Genomic DNA, 12,437 nt, shown 5'->3' on the forward strand with positions numbered 1-12,437 from the left:
ATTACATTATACCTGTAATCAAAATGAGTGAATCATGATACTGCTGTAGGCCACATCATACTTCTTGTGTAATCAGTATGTAGTTTTAGTTTGCATCACACTTCTTAGTTAAAAGAATTTGAAAATCATTAGATTTATTAGATAGGTTTGTATTATCCTATACTGCTGATTTACTGTGAGTGAGTTACACTGTTTCATGACATTTCATACTGCCGAGTTATGAAGAGAATATTGTATTCAGAGAGTAGGGGCCTCTCTCTCTTTTTTTTTTTTTTTTTTTTCAAAACAAGAAACTAAGTTTTAATTTCTCAGCCTTGTCACATAAAACAAAACAGATAACCCAGCTCTCAGCTGGCTCTGGACTTATCATCATCAAGGACACATGGTGAGAGCTACTTCAGAAGTTACAGTACTCATCACTCAAGCAACATTTCAAAAAAACAAAAGAAACAAAAAACAAAACTCAGCACACTGCACAGAGAACAACAACAAGACATAACTGAAGATGTTGTTCTTGTTTGTTCTCCTTAAATTTTAGAATAAAGTTATTAGATCTGCATTAGTAAATCATATGCCTAATCATTATGTGTAACTTGCTCATCAGCTTGGTAGTGTCCACATATTTAATTCATTTTATTCAGCTTCTCAAACCTGTAGCTTTAGCTGTTGTATACAGGGTTTGGCTTATTAGTTGTTAGTATAGGTTTGCTCTTCATCTTAACAAAGTCTCATCTAAGATGACAGGTTTACAAGCAGGTCAAGTGTCTCTATGCACCTGATTAGTGTAGTTATTTTCTTCATCTCCTATATCATTGTACTGAGTTTGAGCAAACCTTAAGCTTGAATCAGACTACTTTTAACAATCTTCCACCTCACATCATAACTGACTGAGGTGCCTCTTCCTATTAATAGTATGTCATTATTAATGTTATCATTGTATTGTTTTTCCTTTTTTATAACAGCAATAGTATATCACAATACACTACTTTACTACTAATATACAATAGTATATTAGTTTATATTTTATTATGTATCCATCAAAGGCCGATGTGACCTGCAGTTTCACACCTTCCCAAGCTGGAGACATTTTCCTTGGCTGAACAATGACACAGCCTTAATATGCCTTATGCATCTCTCTTTTTTATTTGATATATTTTGTGTGAATTATCTGGTTTCACGCATTCTATTCATTCAGTTGGTTGTCTTCCCAATTTTGTTTCATTGCTTTAATTTAAGTTAACCTTAATTTAACCTTTTGTTTATTCCACTTCATTCCTCTTTCCATGCTTTAAAATATTACAACTCTTGTGTATGCTTTGATTTCTTTTTAGCTTCCTTTTCAGTATTTATTTCTGCTTGGAGGGTTTCTTATAATTTAGTTAATGCATTTTCCCTCCCACGTGGGACATTTAGTTTTCTTTGGATTTCTCCATCTATATGCACTAATTTGTCCGGCGCCTGGACATTTCCAGCCACTGCTCGTCAGCAGTGAGTTTTGTTGCTTTATTTCCCATTTTCTTATTTGTTTTATATGTTTATTTCTACTTATTTTAGATTGTTTTAGCGCTTTATATCAGTACTACACACACACATAGACCTGTGGCGCTGTCTCTGGCACGAGAACAGAGAGAGGTGGCTGACACGCCCTTCTACTTTTGAGCTATTCTCAAAAGCGGTGTCGGCTTTATGTGATGAAACACGACCTTCCTCTCTGTTCACCAGTACTTTAGCAGCCAGCAGTAAACAAATTGGTGGAATAGTTCAGCCTTTCTATGGGGCTGTAGAAATTAACTTATTCCACCAAAACAATACAATAAAGACAGACAATTTCAACGCGCGTTCACGCTACCAGCCTCTTAAGGCGAGCGTACTGCTTCCAGCCACTGTGGGCGAGCTAGGCCTATTTTACCCTTTCGGGGAGCTACCAATCACTTATGACGAGCTCAATCTTTATTTTAGTGCTTCCAACCCTTCTGCGGGCGAGCTATTACCAGCTACCAGTCCTTAGAGCGAGCACGATGCTTCCAACTGTGTGGACGAGCAGGTTTTTTTCCTTAAGTTTCGATTTCGTTTTACGCAACCCTTTAAATGTGTCAGAGTGGTCTGTCTTACCTTGGCGCTGAATTCTTCAGATGCACCTGATCAGCCCCCGACGGTGCGGACCGCTTTCTAAAACGTTGACCAAGACCCGAATTCACGCTCTTGGATTTTATCACACACCTAGTGCGTGAGCTGCCGGCAGACTTCAACGTGGGCTTCTCGCACCGACGGGACCTGGTGAGGCGCTTCTTATGGGAGCTGCTTTAAATAGGCCGTCCCATCCGGCTTCGAAGGACCAAGAAATGTTAAGGGAAAATCCCAAACAGAAGTCTGCCAAGGTAAACAGAAACACAGTGAGACAATATAATCAATTACATGTACATGGGTGAACGTGTCAAGAGACAGTCACACAGTACTCTTCTTTATTGCAGGTTATATAGGCATGCGGTTATCACAGCAGAGCGGAGGCAGTCTCCGCTTATTCTCAGAATATAGATTGCTTAACAGACAAATGCATATCTTGCTAAAACATTCTGTCCATACTATACTAAACGTCTGCTTAAGAGGAGCTTTCCGTTCTTCTTTACACAGGAACTTGTCTTCACAGGCATTTGATAAAGCATAGACAAGGCTTCATGTTTATCAGGGTGAATCGTCATTCAGAGTACACATTCAGCAAAGCATATTTGAAGAATAAACAAAATCTTTTCACATTACCACCTCAGCAAAGCGATCCATGTACCACCTCAGACAGCGGATCAGCTCCTGAAAACATTTTAAAATGATGCCCTTGAGCCACCGTGGTGAAATAAATCCAGGAGAAGGCAAACGACGTGCACACAAATATCCAATCACACTTGAATCAGTCAGGCTGTCAGTTAGAGAACAACACTCACTTGTAAGCTAACGCTCCAGCAAAGTGCTTCTGGATGTAAGTGTCCATCACCGGCCTGAAGTGGTAATATTTACTGTCTCTGAGCAGGTTTATAATGAACACCTGTGAGAGAGAAAGAGATTGTGATCAGTGAGTGTGATGCTTAAATGCACAGAAAATGAATCATGGTTTACAGTCACAGTGAAAAAAGTACGCCCTCTTTCAAAGCTACGGGTTTAGCTATCAAGAGATTTAAAGAGAAAATAGTACTACTAGTCCTCAGCAGATGTTAAGAGTAGGTAAATAGAACCTCAGAGGAACCTGAACACATAGCATTTTATACCATGTCATTACTTATTAAACACAAACTGAGCCACAGTGCAGAGGCAATGTGTGAAAGTCCATCCCACGATGTAGAACTGCAGCAATAACTTCATCTCTTCTATCTCATCGTCATCGTCATTGACAGAGTCTGCTGCTGTGCTTGGGAGTTTCTGATTGGACAGAGCTTTTCATATGTTGTTGTTCAGCTTGTATTTACAGATGTGCTGGCACCAGGTTATTATTTAAATAAGTGCTTTCTTTGTGATCATGTGATCATAGCCCCACAGTATTTTATTTTTCTGTTACAGCGTAACCTTCTTTCATCACCCACATTTTCCAGATTTAACTGTAACTCTTATTCCTGTTCACTGAAATTAGAGTAGAAAAATGACAGAATAAAAAATCTTTCAGCGTTCAGAGTTTCTGGTGTGTCAGAGCTCCTGTTTCCAGTAACTCAGAGGATGACATAAGTGGGACTGAAACTGACAGTTAGCCACATCTGTGTTAGATTGTTTCTTCTGCAAGTCTCTAAATCCTCATTATTAAATTTAATTAAACTCATTATTTGTTACTTTTGTTTACTTTATTTTCTTCTTCGTGCACTGCCCACGCCACACTCACCAGTGACTGAAACACCAGCGGCCCATATTTGTCTGTGTTGTCATCCAAGATGGAGAACAAGGTGTCCAGAATGTCCTGAAGAAACTGAGACACACACACACACACACACACACACACACACACACACAATGACATGTCTTCAGTTTAGTAAACAGCTGCTGAGGAAAATGGCTTACATAATGGCAGAAAGACAATTTCCGTTATTAGTTATTTATGAACACCACATGACAATTTTTAAAGAATCAAACATTTTCATGGTATCCTCCCAGCTGCTGGTTGTCTACAAGCTAATGTTAATGGGAACACAGGAGTATTACAGCAACTGTAGAGCTCTTTTAACACATGCTTAAAAACATCACCTCAAACCACCTCAGAGATAACCAACAAACACGTCCTGCCCAGCAACATGGGAAATGCCTTACACAGCAAATCTGGCACAGCTACAGGATATTATGATGATCCTGCTGTTTCACCCTGACTGTAGTCTCAGGATTTTAGGTAAAAGTGTTTACACATATTAAACAGAACAATCTCCCCACCTGTTCAACTTCAAACCTCACCTTGACGATCTCTTCTCCGCTGACATGCCGAAGCCGTCCAAGGATGTCCATGACCCGGTCGGGATGGGCCTTCCACTTCAGCAGGGCCAAGAGGTCCACTGGAAGACAACAGGAAGTCAAACACCAGGAAAAAAATGGAAAAAGGCTCAGATTCAGACTTTAGCCTGTGAGCAGCAAAACAGCTGTTTAATATGTACAACGGAGTAAAAACTGTCATAAATGAGGAAGCTGCTGTTAGCACAGCCTAACACGATGGCTGAAAGCGTCTGTATGCCAGAACCATAACAGATGGTGACACAGTCTTTTCCTCATTTTAATGCTGTCACCTCAAGCTGCTTTATGTCAGGTTACGACTCTACAATATCAGAAAGAAACCCCAACAATCATACGAGCCTGCATATGCAAGCACTTGGTGACAGTGGAAAGGAAAAACACCCTTTTCAGAGGAGCCAGGCTCAGGAGGAGCGGCCATTATTTTTGAACCTATACTCACATCGTGTGACATGATTAAGTAGCAAACGTTCACTGTATTTTATTATTGTTTTGCACTTTTTCTGTGTAACAGTCTGAAATTCTCTCATGCATATTTAAGCACATTATCCACGAGCAGCTCAAACGCCGGCTGCAGATCAGCTGCGTACCGTTCTGGGTGAGCTTGGTGGAGGAGAGCTGTGTGGAAATCCAGAAGGTCTCTTTCATGCTGCGCTGGAAAATGAGGCTGGAGGGGATGTTGGGACAGCTGTTGAAGTCCTCCTTACAGCAGGGCAGCCCCAGGTAGAGGGCGTGGTTACTGAAGGTCGTGTTTTCATCACACTGAGGACACGAGACACCAAGGAGGAGGAAAATAAGGAAGGAAAGTGCTTCAAATAGATCTGTGCACCTCATTGTAAAAGTGTAGCTGCAAAACTGAGTCAAAAGCTGCAAACATGAAGCTTGTGTGTGTGAGACAAGACTTTATTCTGTGATGTGAACACCGTACAGCAGGAGTGTCCAACTCCAGACCTCCAGGCCGATGTCCTGCAGGTTTTAGATGTGTCCTTGATCCAACACAGCTGATTTAAATGGTTAAATTACCTCTTCAACATGTCTTAAAGTTCTCCAGAGGCCTGGTAATGAACTAATCATCTGATTCGGGTGTGTTGACCCAGGCTGAGATCTAAAACCTGCAGGACACCGGCCCTCAAGGCCTGGAGTTCGACACTCCTGCTGTACAGTTTTGGTGAGCAACAGTAAAGGTGTACAAAGTGTACACAACATTTAAAGTGAACTTTATAGTTATACTGTGAGATTACTGAAGTACAATAGAATTCACATATATACTAAATAAATATCATTTCTGCTGTAATCATCAGTCAACAGAAAGACTCCTTTGCAGAATAAATGACTAACGTGTGATGAAGGCTGATGAGTAGCAGCCAGGAAACAGAAACGCTCTAGTGTAGCTGACCTTGTAGACATACAGCTCGTGGCTCTCATCAGAGAGAGTAGTTCCATCCTCTCTCATTAGAGGCGTAAAGGCAAAACCAAACAGCTTTTTCTCTCCTTTGTCCTTTGCTGCAGAGAAAATGACACAGAAGAGGAGAAACGCACCGAGTGTACGGTCAAAAAGCCCCGAGGTTAAATGTCTCTCAGATTATTAGAGATGTATTCAGAAAACCAGTTTATTACTTCACTATTGTAGACAAAGTGATATAGCCTGCATACAAGTAGGTCAAAGAGTAACTTGGTTATGCTTTTAATGTTATATTTAGATATATTTTCTAGATATTACTCCAAAAATGTCGCCACCTGCTTGAAGCAGCACCTAATCAGTCTGGAAGGATTAGAGTGAGCAGCCAGCTGCTGCATCTGCATGCCAAGAAATGCAGATGTGCAATCATCTGTCATCTTATTACACTGCACCTGTCACGGTTCTGGGTTTTATTTTTACAATAAGCCTCCTTCCCACCTCCACGAGTGCCCTTGCTTGGATCCTCATTTATTTTCTGCACACGGATCATCCCATTAGCCATGACAGCACCAGTATTAACACAAGTAAAGCACTCACTGGAGCAGTGTCTGAACTCGAAGCGCAGGTGGGACCCTCTGAAACGGTCAATGGGAATCGGCAGTTTGATCACCTCGCTCCATCGCGGGCCGTTGTTATGGTAGAGCACAAAGGAGCGGTGCTCTGGCACGTTGGGCTCACCTGAACCCAGACTGATGCAGTCCTACAGAGCATGTGCAGAAACAGACAAACAACGAGATCAGTGACACTGCAGTTACAGAAATACGTACCAAGAGAAGAAGAAGAGTTACACAGCGAGAAAAAAGAAGAAGCATCAAATACATTAATCCACTCAAATACAGAAAGTATGTGTGGAAAAAACTCACACAGAAGCCTTTACTAAGCACATACACCTGTTTGGGTGTGCTGTGAGTCATTCAGCATTTATTTTATACATGCTGAAAAGAGCCGTGTCTTTTCTCACCTCTAACTGTGGTGACATACTCTGAAAATTGAATAAGGCCAGTTGTGGACAGCAACTAACGTAAAATGTTTATTGACACTGTGCTTGTTCAGATTTGATTTATATATTGTACATTTATATTGTCTGCATTTATCATTTTATAATGTCTTACTTTTTTTTCCACGTATATCTACAAAATAAATTAATAATTAAGTGCTACTGACAAGTACAAAAGTCCTCATACTAAGTAATAGAGGATGGCACAATTTAATCTCTCCACCCAAGGAAGCGTTTTGACTCATTTTTCAAATACCACTTTTGTGAAAGACACACACAAACAGGAAGACAGCTTAGCTCGAGTTTCTCTGCAGTCTGTGTTTGATGCAAAGCCGAGCACTGCTCGGAACAGAGTGACTTCCACGAGTTTCTCTGCATCGGCAACAATGAAACACCTCGTTGCATTTCTCCTGGTCGTCGCTACATCGCTGACCGGTAACATTGTGTAAAATGTATATTACTAAAAACGTTGTATAGTCTTTTTGTACAGTCGCAAAGTGTCGAGTCGTGCCGTGCAGCAGGTGGGTTACTGGATATTTGAGATGTCTGTTATCCACGGGCTGTGTGAGGTCTGATAAAACAAACTGCACATTATATGCGTGTCCCCCCCGCACGGAGCAGCCCTCAGCAGACCCAGCTGGGGAAGACTCAAAACTTTATTTATTAAAGGCAAGATTTTAAAACAAACCGCAAATACCACCGGCTCGGTGCAGGGCTGGACTGGGACAAAAAATCGGCCCGGGCATTTTGACTAGAGACCAGCCCACTAGGATAGAGATTGAAAATGTGACGTCATTCAGGGGTAAAACCGCAAAGGATTATGGGAACTTGAGGCAAGAGGTACTAGCGCACGCAGGCTTTCAATTGAACTCAGTTACACAGCGATAAAAAGAAACACAAAAAATGGCAAGAAGCTGTTGTATTATTAACTGCAACAGCCGGTCGCATGACAGCCACGGGAAGCCGACGGGTAAAGAGATCGTTTTTGGGTTTTTTGTCGGATTACGTCGTTGAAGAGAAATTTTTTAAGCCATGTTTCCGAAGTAAGAGCCGACGGATGGTCTGGATATACCAAATATAACATCTCAGAACACTCCAGCTCACATGTTAGTCTGCTCCAAGCATTCCCACAAAGGTCAGTGTTTTGTAGTAGTTAATACGTCATTTTTCTTAACATAATTGGTGATATAGGTTACAAGCAGTATGCTCCTTTATTTATTGTGCATAAATAGTGAATTGTCCTGACACAATATTGCGTTTCGCTTCTGTTATTACCACGGTACATCGACAAAAACATATACTTTTATTCACAGGATAAAACAGTTGTTTTGTATCACTAATTGTCCAGTGCAATTACAACATACAATATTATTGTCACTGCTACATTTCTGTAATGCGTACCAGAAATTATTTCCACTACTAATTAATTACCGTTGAGCTCAAAGGTTATATTAATAAACGGTTAACGATTGTGTATTTATGACAACGATTTGTGAGACTGGTAAACTTACCTTTGTTTGTACGATGGTCTTTCGTTCTACACGGTGCATTTCAAGGTCCTGTACCCATCCGTCGGTAAACTGTACCTGGGCTTGTTGCAGTGACCTGAAGGTACTAAAAACTTCATGAGTGTATGCACTCACTCCAAGAACCGTATAATTATAAATCTGAGCGTGGTGAAAGTTGGGCAGCACGCTAACGTCTTTTGTCCACTCTGTGTGCTCCTAAGGGCCTGACCCTCTCACTCCTTTGATTTTTTCCTCGTATCTTTTCTTTGCCTTTTCGTCGAGTCTGTCTTTATGCGGACCGGCATTGTTCTCCTTCGTTTTTGTACATTTCCTTTTTGTGCGGCAAAGAAAAACCAAGAAGGTTTTGGAACTGGAGAATGAACGTTTTGCGGTGCTGCAAATGCTTGCATTTGATGCGGTACTTGGATTGTTTTGCCTCGAGTTCCCGGCATGCAATGCACGAAAGTCACGTGATCTGTCAATCGCTATAGGAAAAACCTTAAATTAAGACCAAGAACACGAGAGGTGAGACATGATCATTAATTAATATTAAAATTAATAAATGACAGATTTAGTGATATTTTCATAAACACCTCCTTTCTTTTTTTTGTTCTCCATTTTCTTTAGTTCGTCTATAAGATTGCTAAACAAGGGGAGGGTGCATCCGGCCTCCTCGGCTGTAATTGGTCCAGCCCAGAGTCGATCATGACCAATTGGCCAATCCAAAACCTTTCATTATATATACCCTTCCTAAAAAAAAAAAAATCCATCGGCCCATAAAAACAAAAAATCGCCAGCGGCCCGGTATGCCCAATGGCCAGTCCAGCTATGGCTCGGTGCACGGCGACCGTGAGGCAGCTATGCGGGAATAGAGGCATTCAGGAGCCGCTGCAGAATAACCAGGAAATAACGCGGCGAATAATTCGACGTTAAAAATGTTTTTCTTAAAACATAAAATGTGTGTGCGACGTTTTTGACCAAAATAAATAAATACATAAATGCACGCCACGTGGTTACCTGGAGACGCAGCAGCGCTAAACGCAGGTGACCGCGCTGATCCGTGCTCATAATTAATGTGTACAACATTAACGCGTTTAGTGAACCTTGTTGCTGCCGTTGTCATTCATCCCAAACACCTGTATGTGGTGTGAGGATCGTTGCAGGGCTGGACTGGCGCTGCACCAAAAACTGATTTCCAATGTTTCCGCGTGTTTTTTATGTGTAAAAGCTTTCGTAAATGGATTTCGGCGAACTTCGGTCTTACAAAAGACATTTTTAATGTTAACGATATTTTTAACTGCACAAATAAAGGAATTTTACAGGAATGTTGTTTGCGGCTCAGGATGACTTAATATCATTCATATGTTTCACGTATTATAGACCAACAAGTTATTTATAGCAGTTTAAATACGAGCATTCAGTTTTTGGCAGACAATAATTTTTTGGCACACCAGGCATTTTCCCGGTGGGCTGATGGGCAGAGGTGAAATTAACGCGGTAAGAAACCTGATGGATGGACGTCATTACAAAGTGACAGACTGAAGGATTCGGGTAAAATGAATGGCTGCCTTTTCCTAACAGCTAAAGTGTAGCTTTTAATTATAAGCAGTGCAACTAAGAACATAAAACAGCTGTACCACCGCGATTTAAAAAAAAAAAAATCAATTTCAACATCAATAATCAAACAAAAGTGCGTGTTTGTATATATTTATTTTTTTAAACACAATGCTCGACGTGTGTTTTCAGTGCCCACACTCGCTAAAGTGACCGTGATCGTGGAAGAAGGGAGCGCTGCCGTTCTGCCCTGTGCTCTCAGCAGCAAACAGGACATCAGTAATGACCTGTTTGACTGGAAGAAGGGTCGTCAGGAGGTGTTTATGTATGATGCTGGTGACCATTACAATAATAGACCATCAGGCCAAGATAAGCAGTTCAAAGCTCGAGTCTCTCACCTGGAAGAAGAACTGAAACACGGTAACGCCTCCATAAGGATCAACAACACCAGGGTGTCTGACAGTGGGAACTACACGTGTCTTTTTCCACGGCTCAACCCTCAGAGAACGTTCAGCGTGCAGCTCTTTGTCAGTGAGTGTTTTTATCTTAACCAAACTTGTGTTGATTTGAATTTCAGACTGTGGCCGATTTTCTTTTTACAAAACTGAAACTAAAGACATCCAGTGATTAATGCTCATTGTACGATTCATACATTCATGTGTATGTATAAAAAAAAAAAACACCCATCTCGCCCCTGCGGGCGGTTTATCCTTCAAGCTCGGGTCCTCTACCAGAGGCCTGGGAGCTTGAGGTCCTCTGCAGTATCTTAGCTGTTCCCAGGACTGCGCTCTTCTGGACAGAGATCTCCGATGTTGTTCCGGGATCTGCTGGAGCCACTCTCCTAGCTTGGGAGTCACCGCACCTAGTGCTCCGATTACCACGGGGACCACCGTTACCTTCACCCTCCACATTCTCTCGAGCTCTTCTCTGAGCCCTTGGTATTTCTCCAGCTTCTCGTGTTCCTTCTTCCTGATATTGCTGTCATTCGGAACCGCTACATCGATCACTACAGCCGTCTTTTTCTGTTTGTCTACCACCACTATGTCCGGTTGGTTAGCCACCACCATTTTGTCCGTCTGCATCTGGAAGTCCCACAGGATCTTAGCTCGGTCATTCTCCATCACCCTTGGGGGCATCTCCCATTTTGACCTCGGGACTTCCAGGTTATACTCGGCACAGATGTTCCTGTACACTATGCCGGCCACTTGGTTATGGCGTTCCATGTATGCCTTGCCTGCTAGCATCTTGCACCCTGCTGTTATGTGCTGGATTGTCTCTGGGGCATCTTTACACAGCCTGCACCTGGGGTCTTGCCTGGTGTGATAGATCCCAGCCTCTATGGATCTTGTACTCAGAGCTTGCTCTTGTGCTGCCATGATTAGTGCCTCTGTGCTGTCTTTCAGTCCAGCTTTGTCCAGCCACTGGTAGGATTTTTGGATATCAGCCACCTCCTCTATCTGCCGGTGGTACATACCGTGCAGGGGCCTGTCCTTCCATGATGGTTCCTCGCCTTCCTCCTCGTTCTTGGGTTTCTGCTGCCTGAGGTATTCACTGAGCACGCTGTCAGTTGGGGCCCATCTTCGTGATGTATTCGTGGCTGTTTCTTGTCTCATCCTGGACTGTGGTGCTGACACTCACCAGTCCCCGGCCCCCTTCCTTCCGCTTAGCGTACAGCCTCAGGGTGCTGGACTTGGGGTGAAACCCTCCATGCATGGTAAGGAGCTTTCTTGTCTTTATGTCAGTGGCTTCTATCTCCTCCTTTGGCCAGCCTATTACCCCAGCGGGGTACCTGATCACGGGCAGGGCGTAGGTGTTGATGGCCCGGATCTTGTTCTTACCGTTCAGCTGACTCCTCAGGACTTGCCTGACCCTCTGCAGGTACTTGGTGGTTGCAGCTTTCCTAGTGGCCTCTTCATGGTTCCCATTCGCTTGCGGGATCCCCAGGTACTTGTAACTGTCCTCTATGTCTACAATGTTGCCTTCTAGTAGTTCAATCCCCTCAGTTCTGACTACCTTCCCTCTCTTTGTTACCATCCGACTACACTTCTCCAGTCCGAATGACATTCCAATGTCATTGCTGTATAGCCTGGTAGTGTGGATCAGTGAATCGATGTCTCGTTCACTCTTGGCATACAACTTGATGTCATCCATGTACAGGAGGTGGCTGACAACCGCTCCGTTCCGTAGTCGGTATCCGTAGCCAGTCTTGTTAATGATCTCACTGAGGGGTTCAGGCCTATGCAGAACAGCAGTGGGGACAGAGCATCTCCTTGGTAGATCCCGCGCTTGATGGTGACTTGTGCTATGGGCTTGGAGTTGGCCTCTAGTGTTGTACGCCACATCCCCATTGAGTTCCTGATGAAGGCTCTTAGGGTCCTGTTGATCTTGTACAATTCTAGGCATTCCAGTATCCAGCTGTGGGGCACTGAGTCATAGGCCTTCTTGTAAT

At 42.7% G+C, this 12,437-nt stretch overlaps 1 pseudogene; it reads right to left on the reverse strand.

Annotated features, from left to right (window-relative positions):
* LOC120440347 overlaps positions 1 to 12,437 on the reverse strand; it is an 82,113-nt pseudogene that overhangs the window by 30,975 nt on the left and 38,701 nt on the right.

Source organism: Oreochromis aureus, linkage group 5 (assembly GCF_013358895.1).
Source record: "Oreochromis aureus strain Israel breed Guangdong linkage group 5, ZZ_aureus, whole genome shotgun sequence".
Taxonomy (NCBI): domain Eukaryota; kingdom Metazoa; phylum Chordata; class Actinopteri; order Cichliformes; family Cichlidae; genus Oreochromis; species Oreochromis aureus.